Genomic DNA, 26492 nt, shown 5'->3' on the forward strand with positions numbered 1-26492 from the left:
TTTGGTTCTAGTAAGTAATCTGTACTAATCAATTTTTGAAAGAATATATTTTCCTTTTCTTTTCTAATTATACCTGTATGATTCTTCCATCAGTGAGGTGATTGCCCATTTGTGCTTTCCTTTCCACTCGATGTCTATTACTTGACATATTAGAAGAGATGTGTCTTTGAAACATTTGTTTGTAAATCAAGATATGTTTTAATTGCACTGGAAGAGTCTTTGTTACACTATTAGGAACAATTTCACAAACAAAACATCTTTTAGAGAGTAAATTTTTAAACGATAATAAATCTTTTCACATAAATTGGAGTTCATATGCAAAGTGTGCGTAACGCAAAATACCCCACACAAAGTAGTAAATTGTTGTACCAACTACATATATGGCAGGTGTTCCCACTTTGGCCAGTTAGCTCATGCTTTCCAGAAAGATGTCCCAGAGGTTCTCAGAGATGCCGAGGATCTGAGCTCCTCCACGAGGCTCAAATGACGACTTCACAGACCTTCCCTTACATCCTGATTTCCATTCTGAAAATGACTGTTCACCTGGTCTTGAGTGTATTTATTTCCAAAAACAAAGGCAGTAAGGTATCAGCAGCAATGTATGTGTTTCTGAGTCTCCAGGAAGATATTTTTTCCCCCAAAATAAGGGAAGAAGTCTCAAGAGGTAAGATGACAAGATGCAAGAAGAGGTAGTGACATAGCATAATTAAAGTGTCGTGACATCTGCCTGTGACTCAACATCTGATTCATCAGTGAGTGTGTGGGGGGAATATTAATTTCGATTTCTATTCCTGCCTTCACCCCCTTTAGAAAAGAAAAAAATGTAGATTCCCTGGGACTCAGTGGGAGAGAGAGAGAAAGTAAAGGGCCAAGGGGGATGTGGTGTTCCCAACTTGGACCACCAGTGGGTAATGGTGTTGTTCACTGAGGTCAGGGTGGGTACTCCCACAAGTTCAGTGCTAGGTTAATGGATGCAGAACATGTCTGTCTGTATTTTGTGAAAGACAGTTATAATAAATGGCAACACATATTATATTTGTATAATGCTTTATAGTTCTCACAATATTTTCGAAAACACTATCTCCTTTGATACTCACAGCAGTACAATAAAATATATAGGTTAGTTATCATTAACCTTGTTTTAGAGATAAGAAAACTGAGGCCCCAAATGCTTAAGTGATTTTCCAAAGGTCACAGGAAATAAGTGGCAGTGTGGGGCTTGACCTTTGGCCTTCTGACTCTAAATCTGTAGACCACTAAGTTTAGTACTTAACTCCTAACTTCCAAACTTCATGAATGTTTGTTAGGTTGCTGTTTTGTGATTAGAGTATCTAGTCTCTGAAGAAGACAATGGTGTCCCAGAGTTTCTTGATCTTAGCACTATTGCCCTTTTGGGCCAGGGTTGTCCTGTGCATTGTGGGGTGTTTAGTAGCACCCCTGGCCTCTACCTACTACATGCTAGTAGCATGCCCCAAGTTGTGACAGGTAAATATACTTCAGTCATTGCCAATTATTCCCTGAAAGACAAAATCACCCCTCGTTGAAAATCACTGATCTAGTCCCTTCATAATCCTGGGCACATAGAAGCCCAGCAAATTCCTAGTGACAATTGAAAACTAATATGCATTCGGAAGTGATTTTAACAGAAATTCATCAAAAGATGAAGTTAAATTGGAGTATGAGGTCTAGGACTGCCTTTTTAGGGTTTGAAATGGTGCCTGACAACCTGGGGAGATTGTGATGGTGACTGTCCTCATGCTGATTAGTAGACGGTTTTATAAGGATCAATTTTGGAAAAGAAAAGGGACACTGTTTCTTTCAAAAATAGGTGTGTACACAGTTTTGTGTCTCCCTCCACACTGAAATAGTGAGTCTTTAGTAAAGGACACACTCAAGTCCATTTCACTTGTTTAGAAATCCCAGCCACTGGAAAGAGCTCATTATAGGCTGTGAGTAGAAGAAGCGCAGGAACTGAGCACCTGGGGACTGGAGTCTATTTCTATCTCTGCTACTAACCGAGTAGCAAGACCTTTGGCAGGTCACTGCACCTCTCTGGACTCTGCGTGCTCATTCATAAAACAAGGAGGTTGGAATACTTGTATTATCTCTTAGGCACCTTCCAACTTGAACCTCTGTTTATGACTCTATGATACCTGTCCTCAATCCCTCATTTGAAAATGTTGAGATTGTGTCTGTTACTGACATCACAACTTTTAAGTTCTTTCAAAGGTAATAAAGTACATAAACTATTTTTTGTAACACTTCCAGTGGGGCCTTGGCAACACCCCAAAATCAAATATATTAGTATTGCTGCAGTAAAATGTTCACAGTCAGCAAAACAAATAAAGTTAATCAAAAGCCTTGCCTCAGTTCAGGTTAGATTTTGTTGCCAAATGAGTTTGCTACGAAAGCAAATAAACAAAAACCCTTTTGGTTTTCAGACCACTTTAAACTTCAGAATTGTCGATACACAATTGTGTATGTATACTCATTTCTGATTGTTGATAATTCATTCATAAATCTCGTTATAAGTAAAGTTTGTTAAATAAGCCTAGGGTATATTTTTTAACCCTTTGGGAAACAGTTTCTTTAAACAAATAAAAAGCCTTTTCTTAATATTTATTCTCTTGGTTTCCAAGTTTCAAAGCTAACACAATAAGCAGTTTCTCAAGCTTTGACTTTTATTCTAATATTTCATCATTATGCAAAAAATTATTATCCCAAGTAAAACAGGTGTGTATGTATGGGAAAAATATGAATGAAAATGAAAATTAAATAATTTTTTTATCTTAATATAAAAGCATATAATTAATTTCAGGAAAATAGTAACAAAATGAAAGCTTATCAAAATAAATATAACACAAAACAATTTAACAGATAAAATATTATTTTTGTTTTATTTTATATGAATTAGGGCCATGTTGACCTGTAGCTTGTTAAAATAAAAAGGGAGGTGGAGGATTGGTAAATACTGTTTACAGCTCAGTGCTACCAGAAAGCTCTGGTCATTCCTGGCCCACACAGGCATCAAGTTCTCAGGCTGAACTTGAGTCCTGCTCCTGTAGATCTCAGTTTCCCAAATTGCTATTAATAGCGCTGCCAACCATGGCACTTTTCTTCACTCCCTCAGCACTTTCTGTCACCATTAATACTCCTCAACATAAAAACACCATTAAGCTAAATATGTTAAAAAGTCTTTACCAAATAGAGAATACATGCTCACTATACTGAAAGAGAGAATCGGGTAAATAGTGAGCCAACCGTTAAACTCATATGATCTTTCAGGCAGGAGCTAAGGACAGAATATAATCATTTTACACTCTCTGTGAGCAGCAAAGTATATTTTAAGCCACAGAGAAACCAAGAGAGAGAAGGTGTTGGGAGAGGAACAAAGAAGGAAGGAAAAGACCTCAGTGAGGAAAGTTTGTGAAATGGCATAGGTTGTGGGAATTTTTTATGAAATATCCGGCAGTTCAGCTGTCTATCTTATCTCATTCATTATGATGATGATGATGATGAAGAAAATAATGTTAGTCACTGTGCTAGGTGTTGGGAGTACAATGATTTAAAAGACATCTGAAACTTACAGATTAGTGATATAAACAGACAATAAACAAGTAAGGAAATATATGTAATTTAAGGTAATGATCAATGCTGTGAAGGAAAGCCACCATGTCATCAAATAGCAGGCCACTTGTGTAGGACGCTTCCGACAAGATGGTGAGTGAAGGCCTTCCTGGGAGGTGAGAGTCAGACTGCCACCTGAAGGAGAAGGGGTCAGCCTCAGGAGCTCTGCCAGGCCAGAGCCAGGGGTCTGGGAAGCCTGCTGGGAAGGACATTCACACCATGGAATACTACGCAGCTGTAAAGAAGAAGAATCTCATACCCTTTGGGACAGTATGGATGGACCTGGAGAATATTATGCTAAGTGAAATAAGCCAGGCAGAGAAAGACAAACATCACATGATCTCGCTTATACGAGGAATCTAAAGAACTTAATAAACTGATGAACAGAATAGATTCAATGACATGGAAGCATAGATGAGACTGATGAATGTCAGAGGGATGGAGGGGGGTGGGGGGGTGGAGGGAAAGAGAGTAACCAAAGAATTTATATGCATATATGCACAACCCAAGGACACAGACAATGGTAGGGAGAGGGACTGGGGAGGGGGAAGGAACGGGGTGGAACGGGTCTTTGGGGAGAAAAAGGGTCATCTGTAATATTTTAAACAATAATAAAATTAAAAAAAAAAAAAAGAAAGAAAGAAAGAAAGGAGGCAGGGCAATGAGGCAGGATCCAGGGGCAGGGCCTGTTAAATCATGCATGGTAAGGAGGCTGTACTTTACATCGAAGACAATGAGAAGGCCCTCAAGGCCTTAAGCAAAAGGGGGATAATCTTTTTTATATATTAAAACAAACATGCCAACTGCCTTGTGGAAAATAGATTGGGAAAGGGCACAAGCGAAAGTAAGAACGCTAGTTAGAGAGTTGATGTGTATGAAGCAATTGCAAGAATTTAAGACTAAAGGCTGCTTAATGAGAGGATGGGATGTTACCTTTTCATGTTATCTCTGAAGCCTATGGTTTTTATAAGCTTTACACCTATCTGCTTATATTTCAACCTTCAATTTCTACATGATTAAAAAAAAAAAGGTTTATATTTCCCAATGTGGTGGTGGTGGTGGTAATAGTGTGTGTGTGTGTGTGTGTGTGTGTGTGTGTGTGTGTGTGTGTGTGTGTGTGTGTTGGCTTTAATTACCATACTGTTAAATTTTTAGTCAGGTTTTCAATTATCTATGTAGACTTTTGTCATTGGTTAAGACTGTGCCTTCATGGTAGGCTGAGTGGTCTCAATGATCTCACTGGTGAAATTAGGTCAAGTAAGAGATTTAATTAGTTACATGTTGTTGGGTAATAAATTTCCAAACCTAGCAAGTGAAAATAACAATAAATATTTATTATTTCACAGTTTCTATAGTTCCAGAATTCAGGAGCATCTTAGCTGGTTGGTTCTGGCTCAAGATCATTCATGAAGTTGCAATAGGAATGTCTGTTAGGGCTGCAGTCATCTGAAAGCCTGAAAGGAGCTAAAAGGTCTGCTTCTGAGATGGCTCATTCACATGTTTACAAATTGAAGCTGGTTCTTGGCAGGAGGCCTCAGTTCCTCCTCAGGGTTGCTTTTATGTCTTCATGACATGGCAGCTGACTCCCCACCAAACCAGGAATTCAAGAGAGGATGAGGTAGAAGCCTCAATATCTTTTATGACCAACCTTGGAAGTCACATTGCAGCATTTCTGCCACATCCTATTGGTTACACAGGTCAGCTCTACTCAGTGTATGCACAGGCATGAACACCAAGAGGTGAGAAACAACTGAGGGCTGTCTTGGAGGCTGCCCACCAGAGGATGGAAATTTGAATGAGGAGGGGCAGGTCGGGCAGGAGAAGGCCATGGAAACACACACACACCATGGCAAGGACACCAACTGTTTTTCCTCTGGGGAAGTCCCACTGGACAAATTCAGTATCTGGAAGTGTAGCAACAAATGCCACCACTAGAATATAGAGGGTCAAGTAAAGTTTACAAGGGTGTGGATCAGGCATTAGAACATGGCATTGATTCATGTGAGAGCAGTCGGTATTCTGATTCAAACAGGCACTTAGCCAGCATCTGGGAAAATATTTATTATTCACTTATTTAGTAAATACTTACTAACAACTACTGTGCATAAAGCACCAAGGATACAGTGGGAAGATGCATTCTGTGTCATCATAAAGCTTAGCATCTAGGAGGGACTATGTGTACGTATAAAGCTAATGTCCATAAAATGTGATGAGTTCTGGTAGGAGAAGTGTGGGATGGTAGGGATTTCATAAGAGGAACATTTGACCAAGAAGTGAGAGGTCAAGAGAGGTTCCAGGAGGAAGCAATATTAGAACCAAAGCTTAAAATGGAATTGGTAGGCGAAAGATAGGGAAGCAGAGAGTATTCCAGACCAAGAGAATAACACATGGAGCAAGAATAACCCTGGAGCAAGAAAAAAACAAGCCCTCCTATAGCAACTGAAAGTGTGTCTGGAGCTAAGCATGCAACACTGAGTATGGAGTGGCAATCCAACAGCAGAATTCAGATGGGGTTAAGGAGCTGAACCACAATCCCAGAAGGGAGGGGAAGCTCATGGCCTAGCCCTGGAGGCATAGAGACTCCTCGGAATTCTGGAGACCGGAACTGTGAAGCTGAAACAAATACCTCATGGGAGGTTCCACCGACTCAGGCAGTATCCAAGCTGGAAGGTCTCTTGTGATTGTTCACGTCAGAAGCAGTCACCCTCATGTAAGTGCTGGGACAGGGTGACTGGGAATGTACAAGAGAGGAGCCCTGAGATGCAGGATGGCATGTGAAATGAAATGATGAGCCTGGAGACGCACATAGGTGTCCTCAGAAAAGTGTCAAGAAAATGTAGATATGGGGCAGATTAGGGTTAGTTGCTAAACCCCACAAATTCTGGGCCCTACCGAGCCATGTGTGTCTTGCTAGGAAAAGGGTAGCTCCTTAGAAAGCCACCTAAGATCAGACAAGATAAATAGGAGGAACTAAAATCTGGCAATATCAAGTGCACACCATACCTGCTCTTCATTGGTGCTTAGGTATTAGACACAACAACAAGGCCTGACCTCTGAGTAGCTACAGGGAAGGCAAAGATGATGACAAATGCCACCTCTGTAATTCTCAGCCATTTCCTCTACAGGAACACAATGCAGATAATTACTGCCCCTATTTTTTGATGAGGAAGTAAGAGCTCCAAAAGTTTACATGGCTAATATAAAAGTCAGGATTCCAACCCAGGTCTTCAAATGCAGTATAGTTGTTGTTGTTTTTAACCTACTACAGTGTTTTTCTATACAATAAAAGAAGAGGTTACTAAAAATAACATTCTAGCTAGAGATTAGAGTAGGACAAAGAGAGAGAAAAGGAAAATAATACACTAATAATGCACACATGGAATAGTAAGCTAGTGATATCCAAGTCTAAATGTTTAGGTACCCTTACTTGGGGGTTATGTATGACACATTTAATACCTATACGTATAAAACCTATGCAATTAAAATGACTTTGAGCTGTACAGGTATGCAAAAGTAAAATTTATGCAGTTGTTGAAGTTAATAGAGTAACGTGCTATATGTGGGGTTGTTAAATGGTCACAGGGAAACACTGACAAAGTATATTTTTACACCTGCTTTTGAGAACATGTAAGAGAACCATACTCAGTACTATCTATTGAGCACCTGCTCTCTACTAGGAATTTTAAAGAGGTTATATCATGTATCTCTGAAAACAACCAGTAGAGGTAGGAATTGGCTCCCATATTATTAGAAGAGTAACAGACTTAGAGTAGTTTGCTCAGTGGGGCAGGATCTGTAAGTGATGGAGAGTTGCTACTTGAACCCAGATCTGTCTGACTCCAGTCCACACGTTCTTGCTCCTACACAAGCTGCTGCAAGTTAATGAAACCAAAATAATTCTCATTGCTTTCTCGCCTGATTCTTTAATGCCAAGTCTGCTAAAACCTATTCTTGTTCACTGACATTTCTCCCAAATCTGCTTCTTCTCGTGTGTTTTCTCTCGGTGACTCCCTAGCAATCATTCCAATCAGCCAGGCCTGATACTTCTCCTGTTCATCACCACCCCCTCCCCCATTCAATCTGTTTGTTTGAAAGTCCTGGAAATTCTAATCCTCTCTTCATTTTCACATGATTCCTCTCTGTCTGCCCAACAGGAACTGCCTACTGCAATGCCTCACTACTTCCAGTTTACTAGGCCGAAATAACTTCCAAAAGGCCTTCGATGGTCCCACCCACAAATACTTGCACCTTTGATTAATCCCTTCACCTTGCCTGTGGACTGGCCTTGGCAACTCTCTTTGAATGAACACAATAAGGCACCATGACTAGAAAACAGAACATGCAATGGGATATCACTTCTGAGACTAGGTTACAAGAAGACATCTTGGTTGCCATTTCTTATCTCTCACTTGTTGGCTCTGATGGAAGCCAGCTGCCAAGCTATGAGCTGCCCACGGAAAGGCTGACCTGTTGAGGAAGTGAGGGAGCCTCTGGCTAATGGCCATGGAAGAACTTAGGGTCACAGTCCAATAGCCAGTGAAGAGCTGAATTCTGTCAATAACGACACCCACATTTCTGACCTACAGAAACTGTGAGATAATGAATGCTGGTTGTTTTAAACTACTAAATTTTGGAATTATGTAGCAATAGGTAATTAGCATACTTCCTAATGGGTATTCCCAAATCCAGAAACAGCATTGTTCATTAGCCAATTAAACATCTAGAAATGTGCTTTTGATTATGTCATTCCCATATTCAAAAACTTCATCTGACTCCTCATTTGCCTTTAGAAAATGTCTAAGCTTCTTAGCTTGGCCATGACGATACTTTATCACCAAGTCCCAGCATACCAGTGAATAATTAATTAAGGATTATTTCATAGTTGAAGGCGATAATGTGTAATTCATCTATCAACTGAGTCCACTCTGTCCCTTATAGGCTAAATAAGATTGGATCCAACAACCACTACACATTTTGTATGGGAAATCCAACACTGTTCCCAAGATTTCTATGAATTCCTGGTGAGTTTATGTCCTCATAACCAACTCTGGCTCTATTTTGCTTCTGCTAAATTAATTCAGTGTATGAATTCTCTCTCCATCTCACACATGTTACTGGTCCCTTCCCAACTCAGTCCTGCTCCTTGACACACACATACACATGACCACACACATACATACTTTATACAAGTCTGTGTGAAGCAGATTTGAAGATTTGTCTCATATCTCACATAATTTAAATTAAATATTGGAATCACTATTAAAATATTTTTGGAAAGTGGAAAATAAAAATGCAAATTAATTTTGGTTTGTATTTGCATAAATACTGAAAACATGCCGTAGAAACTAAAAAGAAGTTACTTGGGGTTGGGGAAGGGATGATTGGGACAAAACTTGGACTAAAACATTTTACTATATTCCTATAGATTATTTTAGTTTATGAAATGTGTATTTCAGAAAATTAAAAATTAAATTGAATTTAAAAATCATTTAGACCCCCTTAATTGAGAATTTCTCAGTGGCTGTGCCATCCTAGTGGATTCTGAATCCCCCTCTCCCTTCCATTCTCTTCCTTATACACTCCCTCCAGGGCTGAGTCCTTTCCTGCTCCAGTCTAGGTTTTCTCACTCCCAATTCAATTAAACACTCCTTGATACCTACTCTCAAATTCAGCTCCCTTCCTAAGTAGGGCAGCAGGAATGGGGCAGAAGAGCTGCCTCTATTTGTCTCATGTTGGTCTCCTATTCCTCTCTGGCCTCCTGGGTGTAACAGATGCAAAAGAAATGCTTTACACAGTTAAGCCAGGAGAACCATTAACTTTCATTAGTTGCTAACTATCTTCTGCAGGTTGTTTCTAAATTAGGTCCTGTAGGTTAGTGACCTTCAGTCTTTCCGTGCATGAAGCAGACTGTTCTTGCTCCTGTGAGTAATCCCCTAAGGAAGTCATCGCAGTGATGATCCATGTGGGGGCAAGAGCTAAGCTCAAGACCAGAGGGGTTCTTAGGGTAATAGATTGTGTGTGTGCGTGTGCGTGTGTATGTGTGATTTTCGGTTAGGAATGTAACATAATGAAGTGGAATTCTGGTCAATGAAAATGCAGGTATCTTTCAAACAAGAGTCTTTACAAAATGATTTACAAAGAGAAGACAGGTGTGTCTGTTGTGCTCTAAGAAAATTATGATGCTTGGCAATCAGCCATAAGGACCAGGGAGATAAACTGAGAAACTTGTTCCTTGCTTCGCTCAGATTTCACTCTATCTGGAAAGATAAATGTCAGATGTCTTGTTCCAGGTGAAATTTCCTTGCTTCACAGCAGAACTTTATCTTGCTGCGAATCTTAGTTATATTGTCAAGGATGAAGAAGGATAAGTAGTTGGATATTTTGCCAAATTTGTTCAAAGGCACCTCAATTTTGAGTTCAGCCTTACTGGAAAGCAATCTAAAAATATGTATTCAAAGTTTCAAAATGTGCCTGTTTTTTAACCAAGAAATTGCACTTCTAGGAATTTAACCTAAAGAAACTGTTAAGGATTTGTTCCAAATATGTAACTGTAAGAATATTTGTAAGAGAACTATTTGGAACAGTGAGAAAGTGGAAATAACCTAAACGTCCAACAGCAGAGGATGGTTTAAATCATTAAGGCCCAGTCATATGCTTGAGTACTGTTCAACTCTTTAGAGTAATGTTTTAGAAAAAGTTTCTATTGAAATAAAAAGGTATTCACTATATATGTTTACCTTAAAAAATAATATGTAAAAAAAACTAAACAGTTAAAATGTGCTGAATATTAACTACGTACTGACTACCCTTTATATGCATCTTCATATTTCATTCTAAAACAGTTCTATGAAGTAAGTATTGTTATTACCTTCCTTTTACAAAGGATAGCTGTTCTCAAGGTCATAAGTATAGTAAATGTCAATGCCATAGAAAAGAGAGAAAGAGAGATGCTGGGAAATGAAAGTAGAGTTGATAGACAAAGGAATTACATTGATAATGATCTGCTGTAAATGTTAAAGAGCTGTTATTTCTTATTGTATGGGTTTGTGAACATTGTTGTTTTCTTTTTTGTGTGTGTATACTGTATTTTTTTTCTATAATCAACCTGAACTTGTTTCATAATTAGAATTGTTTAGTCTCTTGAGTGTCTTTACTTCTTGATACTTTTCAAAATGGCCTCATACATATGGGACAGAGCTCTGGCTAATCATGACCTCATAGTTAGGAGAGTGGTGGGGAAGACATGAATCCATGCAGAGTTCTCTAGATTTTGCCAAGCTCTGCCACAGAGTGGCTGGTCTCAGCTGTTGAAGGGACTGGTGGATATTGGAACCACTGCTAATGACCATGTGGTCTTTGCTCATTGGGCTCCCCATTCTCAGAGTTCTTCTCTTCCCATCCTCAGGCTTTACAGATCAATGATGCTCTAAGAACCGCTGGGCTCCTGTAAGTCAGCATCTGGGCACATCTGTGTAAACTGAGATAGTACCTCTTTTTTTATTGTATTAAAAAGAGGTAACATGAGAGCTACCCTCTTAATAGTTGTGCAGCAGACTTCTAGAACTTATTCATCTTGCATAACTAAAACTTTATACTCATTGAACGTATGAGCCCTGACAATCACCATTCTGCTTTCTGCCTCTGTGAGTTTGACTATTTTAGATCAGAGATATGATCTCTTAAGCTCACCCCTGCTGGTACCTCTCTACCATCTCTCTGAATCTTATTGGAAATTCCCACAAGTCTGGCTTCTCTTAGAGCTGTGCAGTATTTCTCCAGTCACTCAGGCAAGTAGAATTCCTCTGGGTGGTTCTCCCCCATCTGAAGTCTCCCTTCTTCCCCATAGACCATCCCCACCAGAAGGAGAATGGCTTTCCTCCCTTATTCTCTCTGTCAAGTCAGGACTTTCCTTAAATCAGTCTTTATGAACAAGTACACCAGGCCCAGTCCTCAACGAGCTAAAGGTAAAGATAAAGGAACTTTATAATTTTCTCTCCTGAAAATGCTTAGATTTCAAAACTACCATTGCAAAATCATATTTTGCAGAAGAGGAATATTAACCCTTTATTTCTTGTATTTCTGCTGCAACAATTTGAAGCCTTCCTCAGTGAATCAGTCAGAGGAATCAAAGGTATTCCTTTGGAAGACATAGGGAAAGTCAGTTCAAGAAAAATTCGAAAGCATAATATTTATATTTTCCTAGTATGTTGCTACCAAAGATTAAATTTTGGCATAAAGATTGTATAATTAGAGAACAGGACAAATTATAGGGGCCCTCAGAGTTATGGAAAAGATCTAAATTAGTGAAGGCTTGAGAAAAACGGTGAGATATCTTGCCTTTCTATAAAGCTCTGGGAAAAATATTTTGAGAACATTCTCTGAGAATGCTAGGTTGTGGTGTACTCTAAATGTAAGTTGGAACAGAAAGGCAGATTTGGAAATGGCTACACAAAAGTACCAGTGAAATACATAGGATACTTTGAAAGAAAAGTCAATGAGGCTAACTCAGAAGGGGAACTAAGAGACCACAGTGGCGAACTACATGCAACCGCTTGCAACAAAAGTTGTCAAGTAGAAGGAACTGAGCTTTGGGGTCAAACAGAACACAAATTAAATGCAGTGTTGCCTGTTCCTGATGATATGACAACTGGAAGTGATCAAATCTCTCTCTCTCACCATCAGTTTCTTCATCCAAAAGAAAATCCTCACAAACGATGATAATACCTAACTCAATGAGTTATATAGAGAAGAAACATCAGATAATGAGTGAGAGTATATAAATAACATCTGTAAATTTCTCACAGGAGAGTGTGGCACAAAATAGATGTCCAGTAAAGAGTGGCTAAGCAAAGCACACTGTCCTGTTCATCTTCACCATCATTAGAAAGGGCAGAGAGTGTTCGAAAAACAGATAAGAGCTCATGATCCAGGCCTAGAGGAAACCATTAGCGATCCTCACAAGAATGACAAGTGAGAGCCGGAAAAGAAAAGGGGAGGTATACCAGACACTGAAAGAACTCTGGCCCGGCGGGCATGGCTCAGCGGTTGAGTGTCGACCTAGTATCCAGGCGATCAGGGTTCGATTCCCGGTCGGGGCACATGCCAGGGTTGCGGACTCGATTCATGACTCTCTCATCATTGATGTTTCTATCTCTCTATCCCTCTCCTTTCGTCTCTCTGAAATCAATAAAGATATATTTAAAAAAAAAAAAAAGGAACTCTGAGGGAAGGCAAAAGGAAATTAGGGATATATATGAGTTCCCTACAGATATGGGACCAGAAGTGGAAGTAAAATCAGACTCCACGCAGCTGAGTTTAGAAAGGTCATCTTGCTTCTTCTGATGAACCACAAGACTCTGAAACAGAGTGAAGGAAGGGGAAGTAGAAAGGGAGAAAAGCAGCATTTGCTATATTTATCCTGACCATGATAAGGGCCATGAAATCCTACACTCGTCCTCCACACACACAGCCTCAGTACCCAGGGCAGAAAGCTCCTTCTGAGCACAGGACATGCTGCAACCTGAGTGTTCTCTTGTAGCTTCTACACGCAGCCTCCCATACCCCTTCTTTGTCTTCATTTTCTCTCTTCTTGGGAAAGAAAGTGTTCACTACAGTAGTCCCCCCTTCTCTACGTTTTCTCTTTCTGTGGTTCCAGTTACCCATGGGCAACCACAGTCTGAAAAGATCAAATGGAAAATTCCAGAAGTAAGCAATTCGTTTGTGTGCCATCCTGAGTAACATGCTGAAATCTTGTGCCATCCTGCTCCTTCCTGCGGGGTACCTGAATCATCCCTTTGTCCAGCACATCCACACTGCATACTCTCCCCCACCCCTTAGGGTTTGCTACTCTCTGTGGTTTCAGGCATCCACTGGGGGTCTGGGAACGTGTCCTCCGTGGATAAGCAGGGGGCGACTGTATTGGAAACTTTTATTGATTGTTATGCCTGATGCTGTGCTGGGGAAAAGGCTCCTGACATACACGGGTGAGCAAGATTGCTAATGCTTGGGGTTGGCATTTCAAGGAATGGGGAGGATGCCACAGAGAGGCTTTCTCTGTGAGAGGCCTCCACTGGACACAGTATCCAGGAGAGGCATTCAATTTGTGCCCCCTGTACAAGCCGTCTATTTGTTGTTTCACTGAAGTTCCTCGAATTCATGGAGTTGTCACTGCTTCTGGCCTGCAGTGTGGCAGGCTCTGGCCCCAGGACCACTGCGATGATGAACTGCTGCGTTCCTCTTCAGGCTCTCTTCTCTATGGGCCCCACGCAACTATGTGACCAATTAGCAGATGCTGTCTGCTGGCCGGTTTGTTGTCTGCATCTCCTCCAGGCAGGAGAGCTTTATTTGGAAACATTCTGTCCTGGCATAAATAAAAGTTTGCTTACCTCCCCTCCGTGCCAACAGCCCAATATATATGTCTGTTCCCACACCACATATAGCTTCACAGCTGAGTTACTATAATAAGGATGGAGATTTTTTTTTACCTAAGCTACTATTTGTCTGCAGTCTTCTCAGTGAGTTGCTTTTTAGGAGAAGGGCACTGACATATGTCCTCTTCATTTGTGTAGATCTGTACGTAAGGAGGGGATTCAGGAAAAAACAATTTTGCACATTCAGAAAACTTGGAAATGGAAGTTTGCATTATTTATACTATAAAAATGCTTTTCTCCCACAATACAACTCCAGAAATCCTTTACTCAAATCATTACCTGTGACATAAATATTGTGGCTAAAAGTACTAGCTTTGGCTTATTCTATCCTTTAATTCTCAAAGCTAATTGTTCATTTAATTAACGCTTTATGCCTCAATTCATATTTATTAACAGATGGAGATACTAGCCGGGCTCAAATCCCCCAAAGACTTCTGAACTTCACCCACAACTATGAAACCCAAAGTCAGTTTAATTGATTAGTGATCAGTACTTGCTAAGAACCTGCTAGTTTTATTCCATTCCATTCACTTCAGTTCAGTTAACAAAATGCACCAGGCCAGGCAGAAGGGAGACAAAGAGGCCTCAAATCCTTGAAGGTGTCCTGGGGACTGTAGCACAAACAGGTCATTGGATAATTTCAGCCCGATACCTAAGTGCTCTGGCTGGCCTTGGCGGTAGATGCTACGGAAACACAGAGGAAACATTTTACCAGCTGGCAGTTTGGAGACATCTGAAGTAATGTCCACCAGCATTGAGATGGGCCCGATGTGTAGAAATCGATCAGGCCAATGAGAAGATGGGCATTACCCCTTGTGAGGTGTGAATGAGGGAATGGCAGTAGGGCAGGCCAGTGACATTTTAGGTCAGCCAGGCAGCATTACTATATTTAACCACTTCGGCCTACAGAAAACAAATGGTTTGACCTAATCAGTGGGGGTCAGTTACAGACAACTTCATGTCAGTTCCTGGTTGAGGAACTTGTGCTTTGTCTTGCAGGGGGTGAGAGATGAAAGGATTTTAACTAGGTAAGTTCCTAGCTCAGATCTGTATGGACAGAAAATTCTCACAGTGAAGAGTAGCCAATATCAGTTTATCCCTCATCTCCAGTTTTCTCTTGTATTTTCTCTCGTCTGGTAATGGCCCAGATGAGAGCTACGGGAGGCCTAAACAAGGACAGAGGCACCAATGCAGAGGAGGGAACAACTGGAACATGTAAGCACAAGAGAAAATCTGTCGGACCCTGTGACTGACGTTCAGTGGAGATGAAGAGTGGAGATGAAGTGTGGAGAAAGCCTCAGATTTCTAGTTTGTGTCACTATAGGGAATTTGGGATCATTAACTCAAATGGAAAAAGAGAAGCAGGTTTGAGGGAAAAAATGAGTAGCACTTTGAATATATGGATTACGAAGGGCCTATGGAACATTCCAGCCAGCATAGTTACTCAGAAGGAAACGGAATATAGGAGTCTCATCCAGGGAGGATTCTGAACTGGAACTGAAGACCTAGAAATATCAGATCATCAGGGTGGGGGTAAGTAGGGGGGTTAGAGGGGGGAAGGGGCAGGTGGGCCAAACCCTGAGAGTGGTTGATATTACTTAGAAGCACACCATTTTCAAGGGGACTTTAGAGATCCAGTGTTTTCTTTACATGCTTTTTAACTGAAGAACCTTTAAAAATAGTCTTATTTGGAAGTCCAAAACATAGAAATGAGTTGCTCTGGTTGAAATGAGGGTGGGAGCTGCAGAACCTGACTTGCTCAGTCTTTCTACTTTTCTTCCTTCCCTAAGGCAACCCCTGACACCTCTGAAGAACGGTTGGAAAATGAGTTGTTTTGTACCAACTGTCAGAAACCTATGGCCCATGGGCCAAATCTGGCCTGCCACCTGTTTTGTAAGTAAAGTTATATTGGAACACAGCTATACATATTCCTATTCCCGTTGTCTACTTTCATGCGGTAGCAGCAGAATTGAGTTGTGACAGAGACTGTGTAGACCAAGAACCTAAAATGTTTACTCTCTGGACCTTTACAGAAAAACTTTGCTGACCCCTGGTCTAGGCTAAACCTTTTATTTTACAAATGAGAAAGCTGAGGTCCAGAGAATTTAATAACATCAGGGAAACCCCTCAGGCTAGAATCCAAATCTTGGGATACAGTTCCCACTGTTCTTCTTTTAAAAAGGAGAATTAGCAATCAGTTGCCAAAGAATGAACTGGATACATTTCCTCATAAGAACAGCAAAGTAATAGCTCTGAATGAACTTCCTTTTACTGTTGAATAAAACACAGATTTTAGCATTTTGTTGTTGCTATTATCTCTGAAATAAACTCCCTTTGTCCTGTATTATTTATTATTCTATTACTAATTATTCTTCCTTAATTCAACAACCAATTTTATGTTAGCTTGTGAGGCACTGTGTATTCTCTTTCCTATCGTAAGTAATGTGGGTTGAAAAATCAGTTCTCCAAGGCAATCACTTGGGTGGTTCACAGATGTGTCCCACCTGCTGTTCCAGGTCACATGGTACACACTCTCATTTGATCACCCAGCCAGAAGCTCTCAACCCTTCCCCCATCTGGCTCCTTTCATGCATTGCTCCTACTAGTAGACGCTGTGGAAGAACTGGGCCAGAAACGGGCTGGGGAAGACAAGTACAGAGCCTGCATAGCTGGAGAGCTGGACGTGAGGAGTGAGAGGCAGGGGAGGATCCACAGGGACCTGCCATTCCGACAGGTGCAGGCGCCGTAGTCCTGCCTCTGTGTCTCCCTCTCCCTTCAATCCAACTTTTCCACATTTGGGCAGAGAAAAGAAACACAAGGCAAGAGGCACACATTGCAGAGTTCTAAATGTAGTTCAGGCAGCACCAACTGGGAGGGGAGAAATCTCCCACAGTTCACCAGAAGGATTATAATGTAGTAAATTAGAGATGTGGAGTGGAGGAGACATGAATTTGGTCCTGGTTCATCTGCTAACAAAGCAATAATAAAACACACACTCTATTTTCTTCAATCCAAAAACTTTTTTCCCTAGAGCAATAAAGTGTATAAAGAAACATGAATGATAAACTTATTTGTCATGTTTCTTTTAAGGATGGTAAGGGGTTTTGTAATCAGTCACAAATGAAAAGGAAAAGGTATTTTTATAGGTAGATAAGACCTAAGGTGTTTAAAAGCGTCAGAATAAAATTCCCATTGTGTTAGTTAAGACTTTTTAGATCACACAAGGCAGGGAAGAGAAATGTGAGGGAGGAGCATAGAATAAAGAAGATCTTTATAAGAAAATGGGATATTTAATCTTTTGTAAATAAAAGTACTAACCCACTTAACACACCAATCTCCACTGGTTTTGTAAATCATTAGTTCCATTTCATGTTGTTAGCCGTGTTGATTTCAAGTATAATAAAGAAAAGCGTGTGTAAGGTTAAATTCAGATCATGCATTGATTTACCAAATATTTATATAGTTGCTTACTATATGCCAGGAAATGTCTTAAGAGCCTCATAAATATAAACTCTTTTTTGAGTAGTTATGTAGTACATCTGAGAAAGAACTCAACACTAGAGCATGAAAGTTGGTACAGGATTAAAAAAAGCAAAATATTACTAGAAGCAAGATTTAGGGGGGAAAGTGCAAGCAATATGTTTGACAGCTGGAACTTTCTTTTGCTCTATCTTGCTTCTGCAGAGCGACTCCTCTTCTGAACATTTCACTGCTGTACTGAGAGTATTTCTGTGAAAGAAAATCCCATGCCTGAAGGCTCTGCTGCCAAGGGCACTTCATCTGCCCCAAAGGGATGCATGAATGAATTAATGATTAAGTTTCCTCACTGCTGGGATTTAAAAAAAATTGCTAACATTCATAAAATGCTTTTTAAAGTTATTCTATGCATATCATTCCATAGATTTCTATTAAAGTAGGTACTTAAATATGTAAATTTTAATACCTCTAATTTTATTTCATCACAAAATTTGTACATTTCCCAATTACCAAGAACTTCCCATAGATGTATGACAGCCATTTCCTATAACTGTGATATCCTCAAGTTTTCATTCTTTTCCTTTCATATGTTAGAATCTTCTCTTTACAAGAATGTGCCCTGTCCTTCCATTGGATCTTCTGGATTGTTTTTGCATGTCTCCGACACGCATTTCTGCTAGATCAATAACTTCATCCACGAAAATGTGGCTCTGTGTGTGTCCTTTCTTCCTTCAATTTGCCCATACCTAGCCAATTTTATTCAAAGAATTCAGAGATCCAGTATCATTGTCTTTCTCCAGCCTCCTCTGTCTTTTGGTTAGAAGTGTGCTATTGGCCCTGCATGCTCCATTACTCACAGCCAACAGTGGGAGTTTTCCATGTATTACTGCTGACTGAGCTTGTCTGTTCCCTGAGCTCATGCCTCATCCTCAGGTCCACTCCTTTCTAAAGCTCTTCTTTATATTATATAAAACAGGTGTGTGGATCTCCACTCATCCATTCATCTGACACATACTGTGTTTGTTGAGTTTCTAGTTTGTGCCAGGCACAGGTGTATTAGCTCTACGTCATCAGTGATGAAATCAACAGACAAAGTCCCAGTTCTCATGAGCAATAAGGAAGCAGACAACGTTACAATTGCGCTAAGTGCCACAAAGGAAACAACCAAGGTCTCTGAAGAGAATGAAAGAGAGACCTACTTAGAGTGGTCGAGAAAGCTTCTGTAGTGAAGTGTGGTTACTGCTGTGATCCTAAATATTTTTTATGATACATTTCTCTGATTTTCTCTTTGGTGACTTTTACCCTTGTCCTTCAGCCATCTCCGAGCATCGTTTCACAGAGTGGACTTTCTCCCTTAGCATAACTCCCAGATTAACACACCCTTCCCTGCACCTTTGTTTGTTGCTTTCCTTGTTGTCATCTCTTGCCTTAAAAACAAAAGAGCTCTATTTTCTGTCCATGGGGACACGAGCCACTAGCTGTGTTTTATTACAGGGTCAAAATAAGATCCCCTCAGTACATGGCTATCCCCACCGCCTAGCCAAACTTGGCCATTGGGAGAGAGATTTGGCACCAGGAGCCATGTGACCATTTTTATCTTGAGGATTTTTTCTGATCCAATCCCTTCCCATCCCAAAATATTTTTTCCACATTTTACTTTTTTATTTCTGAATTTCTTCTCTTGCCTTCATCCCCTCTTAGTGGTATCAAGATTCTCTAAATTGTCCTCCACTCTTACCTCATTAATGGATTTTCTCCTTTGGTCCTGCCTCTTATAATTCTAACAGCTTACAATTACATAACACTTATGATGTTCCAGGCACTGTTTTAAGTACTTTACCTATAATAAGCTAACTAATTTACTATACACAACCATATAATGAGATAGCTACTTTCATTATAATCATTTTAAGGATGGAAAAGAAGAAAGAGAAAACTGAAGTACAGACAGGTTAAATCACTCACCTAAGGCCACACAGCTAATAAGAGATGGAGTTGGAATTGAAATCCAAGAATCCATATTCTTAAGTATCCTGTTATATTGCCACTTTTATATTTTTATATCTTCTTGTTCAAACATTTTTCTTTATTTATGATTTTTTTTCATCTCTCATTCACTCTGCTTAAATTACCATTTTTTGAGAAACTAATTTCTTCTATTAACATAAGCAAGATCAGAAAAGAAAACAGCATCTCTCAATCTCTATTCTTCTAGGCACATAATTGCCATAAATTCTATTGGTGGTTACTCTCTTTTTGCAAGAATATACCTCTTTCCTTTTCTCTATACCACACTGAGATCTTGTCTCCAACTTCTGTTGGAGAATCTGTTATTCTTCCCTTCTTTATTTTCTCATCATGAATTTCTGTAAACTGGAGCACATTCAAATGCCTACCCAGGACCCAAGCAAGTAACAAAAGGGAGAGAAAAAAAAGCCATGTGTCAAAAACACAATGGTGTGAGTTAAATGGAAGGGGCAGCTGATCCTAGACTTCAGTATCCCAAGGACAGAAGTGATTGTGAGCTGTGTCCATGCACAAACAAAGGTTAAGAAACCCGGCATTCATGAGTGACTGGGGTGGGCTGAGGGCTCAGGAGCTGTGGAGCCCCTGGGCACCATTTCTATGAGGGAACACCACCCCGTGTGCCAGTTCTTCAGATTTTTCCAGACTGGACAGAAAGGTATACTTTAAGTTACAGTTGCTAATGTTTCAGTGATGCCCATTAATCCAACTCTTTGCTCTTGGGCCTCTGGTTTGGGATCTCTGCTCTACGTGCTCCCGTGTTCCATTTTATTGACTTCACCTTAACTTTCCCACTTTTCCCATAACTTCATGTATTTCTTCTTATTTTCTATTGCCTCTTTTTCAACAAATATTTCATTTCTACCTTTTAATACTACCTTTATTACACAGTCCTCTGTAAGCCAAGGGGAGAAGCTTCGAACAGATCTTTTCTTCACAGCCCTCAGGAAGAACCAACTACGCCCTCACCTTATTTTCAGACTTCTAACCTCAGGAACTGTGAGAAATTAAATTTCTGTTTTTGGGGGTTTTTTCCCCTCACTTATATGTGGAATCTAAAGAACTTAATAAACTGATGAACAGAATAGATTCAATGACATGGAAGCAAAGATCAGACTGATGAATGTCAGAGGGATGGAGGAGGGCCGGTGGGTGGAGGGGGAGAGAGTAACCAAAGAATTTATGTGCATATATGCACAACCCAAGGACACGGACAATGGTGGGGAGAGGGACTGGGGAGGCGGATGGGATGGTGTGGAATGGTTCATTGGGGAGAAAAAGGGACATCTGTAATATTTTAAGCAAAAATAAAAAAATAAAATAAAATAAATAAAAAATAAAAAATTCTGTTTTTTAAGGTATCCAGTCTATGGTATGCTGTTGCTGCAGTGGGAGCAGACTAGCATCCTTCACTCTCTGTTCAATCCACCGGCCATAACGACACTGATAAAACCTGAGTCAAATCACACCCATTCTGTTAAACTCCCCGGAGCAAAGTCCTTCCACAGACCCCCAGTGATCCGCCCGCCCTCTGTCTGCTCTGCGCTCACTGCTGCTCCAGCTGCCCCAGCCTGCCTGCTGTCGCCCCCCACCAGGCACTGGCCCTGCCTCAGGGCGCCTGCCCTGCTGGGCCTCCTGCCCTGAATACTCACTTGGTTCTCACCTCTCCCTTCCTTCAGGCCTTGGTTCAGGCACAGCATTTTCTGCCAGACCTTTCCTGGTCATTTTATCTAAAATTATAATGTCCACAGCCGACTTTCTATCTCCCTTGCCCGAATTCCGATTCTCCTTAGCCTATATTACTATCTGATATAGGGTATATTTTATTTATCGCTTAATATTTTCTGTCACCCTGCTAGAATATAAATCCCCCTGGAGACAAGGTGTTCACACTGTTTTGTTCATCCCTTTATCCACAGGGCCTGACACACCATCAATAATAAATAGTTCTTGAGTGACTAAGTAAACTGGTGAATGGAGAATTCGCTATACCCGTTAGGAACTCTTTCTTCTTCCTAAATGAAAAGCCTTGATCGTATTATTTTCATCTTTCCCTCTCCACAAGTTTACAACACACTGTCACATGAAACCTTATCTGATAGTTTTTCTGGTGTTTTTAACTTACCACGCCATGTTTAATCATGACATAAAATTATTTAAAATTATGACTAATTAGTTATAAAAGAGAGTAAGAAGTCCTTTTTTCTTCATAACTGCCAATGTCTCTTTTTTTAATCATCTTTTTCCCTGGTGAAATAAATCTAATAAATCTTAAATAAATCTAATTTCTTTGCAGTGTCAAAGTTCCCTGCACACCCATTCACGAGGTTTCTTCTCCATCATTTCATGCACCTATTTTTACTTTTCAGTATCTGAATTGCTACAACTATGTTCTTTGGTTTTATCTCTATGGAATAAATAATTGAAGGTCTCAGAGCCTCGCTGTCACAAATGTACAATGTCTGCTTCCCTAATAAAGCTGCAGATTCACGCTTTCTACAAGAAAAAGAAATGCCGAACATTACTAAAACCATGGTAGCTTTCATAGGATGCTGATTAAATAATAATAAATTATTAATTTCCAAAGGTTGAACCACATTCTAAACTTGACGAGAGAGAGTGTGAATTAAAAACCCTGTGGTTTTCAAAATTTGGCCTGGAAAAGTCTCAATGATTGTAAGTACCCACTGGGGCAAATTGCAGCTTCCTGTCTCTTCTGTTTGAATATATCAGCCCTCGAGCTAATCCTGGCCTTTTTGAAGGACTTCCTTGACTGCTGCTTTCCTTTCCACCAGGTGACTCACTGCTTAAAAACAGTTGCCTTCCCTATGTTCCCTTCCACTGAGACTCTACAAATGTTATTCATGCTGGGCAAGGGACGACTCACAAATTATTTGAGCTGTCATCAGGGTAAGATTCCTTGTTGAAATGTTTTTGGTCTTTAGGGAAATATGTTTTTAAGCAACCATTCAGTCTGCTTTTCAGCTTCTAAAGGGGAATCAGGTTATCAAGAATGCTCTAGCAGTTGAAGCTTCATTTACATTATATTCTTCAACTTGATTTCAGTGGCTTCCAAAACATATTTACCAAGTGAGGCCGTGGTGGGGAGCAAAAGAGATGCATAATCTCAGCCCTAAAAATGCTTTCTTTCTGGCTGGGAAGATGAAATTAACATCTTTAAAACTGTGAGAAGCCAAAATATGCCAATTGGGTAGAACTGATCAGATGTGCAGGAGCAGTGCAGAGAAAGGCTAGAAATGTGGTCCGCACGCACAGGTAAGGTCTCAAGGAGAGAAGGGAGCTTCCTACCTGAAACTGCAGGGTGAATAAGATTGGGGTTGATAGGGTAGGAAGAAAGACACTGCAGTCAAGAGAAATAGCCTAGGCAAAGCCATGGGCATCTTTCCTGAGGAGTTCTCAATGGAGAACAAATTTTCAGCCTCCGGCCTTTCCTCTCTCTCTGCAAAATGCATGGTAACCCTGTGGAGTTATGAAAATATTCCCAGACTGAAGCCCATATGTATCAGGTGAGAAAACGTGGACACCCATCCCTGGAATACTAGTGAGTAGTCTCGGTTTCTCCACTAGATTATGGAGAAAATAAATAAGCAAATGTCAGATTCAAATAGATCCCTCAAGAAGGATAATTTTAGTTGACTGGGACTGGAAGCCTGTCTGGGCACGTACAAGTACACAGATATCAGTTACCTTCAGTTACTGAGGAGGAGCAGATGTCTAAACAAAGCTGCTGCTAGCCAACCCGATTGCAAATGACACTGAGCTCCTCCACAGTCCCAGGGATCAGTGAGCGTGCAGCGGGCCCAAGATCACCTTCTTCACAGATGGCTTTTGAGGACACCTGTGTTTAATTAACTGTCATAGTCAAAGGCTATATCTGAGCCTGACATTTTGTCCCCAAAGGATCATGAAGTTAAAATAATATAATATTCTTGAGCTGAGAACCTGGAGAAAGTGTCTCCCAGCTAGTTGTCCCAGGTACAGTGACTCCAGGAACATTGCTGGGTCTCTCTGAGCTCCCATTTAACTCTAAGTTAGGCTAAGTTGCAACATACTATTCTTCCTTATTTTTGTGCTAATTACTTTTCCATTTGTCAAAGCATGTTTGCTGAACATTGACTCTGTGCAAAGCTCTCTGCCAAATGTTCAAGGGAAGAAGAGAAACAAAGATGAATGAGGCAATTTATGTCTTCAAATAGGGTAAAATTTTCTCTGATAACTAAATAGGGTCGAGTGAGACTGAGGCTATAAGAGGTCCAGAATATGCCAAAGGGAGGCCAGGCGAAGAGAGATTAATTTCGAGAGAAGTTTCCTGTGATGACTCTGAGAGGTATCTTCCGAGTCCTGTTTTGAAGAACAGACACTGTTATGATTGGGAAGGGAAACATTCCATGATCACAGAAGAGCAGAAACAAAGGCACATAATATGAAAATGTGTGACGTGTGTGGGCCATGATCAAGATCCCAGTGTGGATGGAGGAATATAATGAAAAATATATTTTCAAAGGTAGGTTGAAGCTAGATGATGGAGAAGTTGAATGCCAGACTGAGGAGATGCTTTTTCTTTCTCTATAGGGTGGGGCAAAAGTAGGTTTACAGTTGTTTGTATGGAAATAATACAATAATTAATAAATAGTAATACAAGAATAAACTCTGTGTTTCCCATACTCACGTCCATAAACCTACTTTTACACCACCTTGTATTGGATAACTATCACCTCTGTCGGTCCCACAATCTTTTCATCACCCCAAAATCCATACCCATTAAGCAGTCGCTCCCCATTCATCTCTCCCGTAGATCTGTGGCTACCACCAATCTGCTGTCTGTTTCTGTGGATTTACTATGCTGGATATTTTGAATAAATGGGAACAAAATATGCAACCTTTTATGTCTGGCTCCTTTCACTTGGGATAATGTTTTTGAGGTTCAGCCACATTGTAACCCAAACTAGCATGTCATTTTTTTATGTCTAAATTACATTCTGTCTTATGTATATACTACAATTTGTTCATTCATTGACAGGCACTTGGGTTTTTCATCTCTGGCTGTTGTGAATCACGCTGCTATGAATATGCTTGCACAAGTACTTGTTTGAGTCCCTGCTTTTAATTACTTTGGATACATACCTGGGGTGAAATTGGTGGGCCATATAAGTCTACTTAGCTTTTTGGGGAATTGCCAAATTGTTTTCCATAGCAGCTGGACCATTTTACATTCCCAATAACAACATATGAGGATTCCAATTCTGGCACATCCTCACAAGCACTTGTTGTTTTTCATTTTTTAACTTATTGGGATCCCAGTGGGTATGAGGTGGCATCTCACTGTGAGTTTGCTTTGCTTTACCCTAATAATGAATAATGTCGAAGGTCTTTTCATATGTTGTTGGCCGTTTGTAGACCTTCATGGAAAAGTGTCTACTCAAGTCCTCTGCTCATTTTTTAAATAGGTTGTTTGTCTTTTTTCCATGTTGAGTTGTAAAAGAGTTCTTTACACAGGGTGTGACAAACACAGGCTTACGGTTGCGAGTACACATAACACAGAGGTTATTTTTGTACTATTATTTATTAATTATTGTATTATTTTCCATACATACAATTGTAAACCTACTGTGGCCCCACCCTGTACACACAAATAATAGTTACTCAGAGTTTGAGCAGGAGGATGCAGCATGATCACGTGTAAGTGTTGGTATGTGAAGGATGGCAGAATAAGCCATTCCAAAATATGCCACTTTGGCTTATGGATTATTTTGAGCTGAAGGCAATTGGGAAGCAACAGAAACAAGAAAAGCCCTTGGCCTTCCCCCTGTTTGCCTAAAAGCAAGACATAAATTTGTCCTCCCCTCTCTACCAGGAAGGACAGAAGTTAATCACTGAAGTTTGGTACATTCTTGGCTCAGAGATGGTACCAAAGGAGTCTACATGACAACTTTTGATAAAACTTGCCTTTATGTATCATTAGTTTCTCCATTTATTTGCTTTTCCACAACTTGCTCCCTGGAAGCTCAAAGTTCTTTTCCTTCATCTTGTCACTTCTCTAAAAGTTTATTGTTCTTTTTCTAAGATGCTACACAAGCCCAAGTTCTAAGCACCCCTCCGAGCTACCCAGTGCCGAGTACTCCCACGTGTATGCACCATACACAGGCCAACATACTTCTGTTTTTCTCTTGTTAATCGCTCTTTTGTCACTCTAATATACAGGGTCCCAGCCAATAAACTTAAGATGTGTAGAAGGAAAATAATTTTCCCTTCCCTATATATGCTACCAGAACTGTGATTGATGAACTGGAGGTATTTTTAAAAGCCACTTAGGACCAGCAATCACCATATTCCTAGAGTGAGATGACTGACGGAAGCCTGACCTGGTCCAGAGAGAGTGAACATGGCCAAAAAGATGTAAATTCACAATGTGGGCCAAGATACAGTGAGAAACAGATGACTCCAAAATTTCTATTTTGAGTTAATGTTTGTCTGCCATCTTCCACCACACCTACCGTGAGCATCCGTGTCAGGGAAGAGGACCTCGACCTATTTCTAGGCATTCTAGATCTTCCTAGGCCACAATTAGCTATTAATAGACTAAAACTAGCAAAGGATTCAACTTCAAATCCAGTAAGTTGAAGGATAGAGATACTTTTAAATGAGAAAGAAGAAACAAGTAACAGCCCGAGAACAAAGGCACTGCACACATTTGACCTTAAGCTGCCTGGTGGCCATCAGTGTAGGGTCATCCAATGTAGTTAGAAGTGCTCACCTCATGTTCTCTCATAGTCTTTGACAGGGGTGATGACTGCTGTTTCAGATGCTGGCGATCATTTGTTTTTGTTCATTTGTTTGTTTGGAAAGTTATCTATTGGGGAAACCTAAGCTTCATTTCTGGTGACTCTTCCAAAGTAAAGATAAGAAAATGGA

Source organism: Miniopterus schreibersii (genome assembly GCF_964146895.1).
Source record: "Miniopterus schreibersii genome assembly, chromosome: 1".
Lineage (NCBI taxonomy): Eukaryota > Metazoa > Chordata > Mammalia > Chiroptera > Miniopteridae > Miniopterus > Miniopterus schreibersii.